This window comes from Amphimedon queenslandica, unplaced genomic scaffold (genome assembly GCF_000090795.2).
Source record: "Amphimedon queenslandica unplaced genomic scaffold, v1.1 AMPQUscaffold_683_Cont27299, whole genome shotgun sequence".
NCBI classification, from domain to species: domain Eukaryota; kingdom Metazoa; phylum Porifera; class Demospongiae; order Haplosclerida; family Niphatidae; genus Amphimedon; species Amphimedon queenslandica.
Window position 1 is genome coordinate 1 of NW_003558966.1, and position 1,036 is coordinate 1,036.

Below are 1,036 nucleotides of genomic sequence, written 5' to 3' on the forward strand. Positions count from 1 at the left end.
AGTCTGAAGGTAATATTGATAAATCTTTCTATGCAACTACACCAGACGCTAAACTAAAAGTTACTGATAAAGGAATAGAACAAGCTAAAGTAAAGAATGGAATTTGTTACTGTTATTATTATTATTATTATTTATTGGCCTTGCCCAGCTTTGCGTAGGCGAGGACTAGGTACTGTTGTCTGTCTTTCATTCATTGTAAAAGAAATGGTAGAGGAGGTAACTTTAAATACTACTTATTAGTTGTTTATTATTATTATTATTCTTATTATTGTTATTGTTGTTGCTATGAAAAATTATTATGAAAGTTTCTGCTCCACTGAACAGCCATAGTGGAGGAGAGACGTCACCATGGCAACATGGAAATAATCAGTGGCGTATCTAGACTTTAGATGATGGTGGGGCAAAGATGGCGCGCGAAGCGCGCCGAAAAATTTTTTGCGGTTAATTAATATTCATAATGGGCGTGTACTTAATTAAAGTACGTCTACGCCCACAATAATGATGATGAAGTCGACTATATCGGACTAGCTTGGCTTGCTCTTTTCTTCTCTAAAGTTCTCTTTTGAGTGTTTTCTTTATTTATTGTGTTCTCTGGCCTTGATCAAGATTGGAGATATCTTAAATTTTTAACTACAGTAAATTAGAAGGCAATATTAATTTTGATTCAGTAGCAGTTGGTAGGGCAAATGCCCTACCATGCCCTACCTTGGATACGCCACTGGAAATGATAGTAGCCCACTCTCGACAGGAGAAAGAAGAACTAGTTCTTTTTGAACCAAAAAAGACAACAAAAAAATCTAAAAGGTTTTTAAACATGTCACGTGAATTTTGATATCATCATAATAATTTTAGGATGTTAAAGAAGCTCCTAAAGCCACAGCCCCTCCTCCTGGATTTGGTGTACGCCCACCACAGAATCCCTCTACTCATAAAAGAAGTGAAACGACTAAAAAGGAGGGAGGGGCTTCAAAGACTAAGTTTGTTCCGTTGCTAAGTGCCGAGGGTGAGTCCCAGTTGAGTATAAAGTTCCCCCGGG

At 37.4% G+C, this 1,036-nt stretch overlaps 1 long non-coding RNA gene across 1 annotated transcript; it reads left to right on the forward strand.

Annotated features, from left to right (window-relative positions):
* Positions 1 to 2: 2 nt before the first annotated feature.
* LOC109593598 (uncharacterized) lies at positions 3 to 357 on the forward strand. The gene is made up of 3 exons (XR_002191061.1): positions 3 to 89; positions 149 to 216; positions 306 to 357. It is a non-coding gene; the product is annotated as an uncharacterized LOC109593598 (long non-coding RNA).
* Positions 358 to 1,036: the final 679 nt, after the last annotated feature.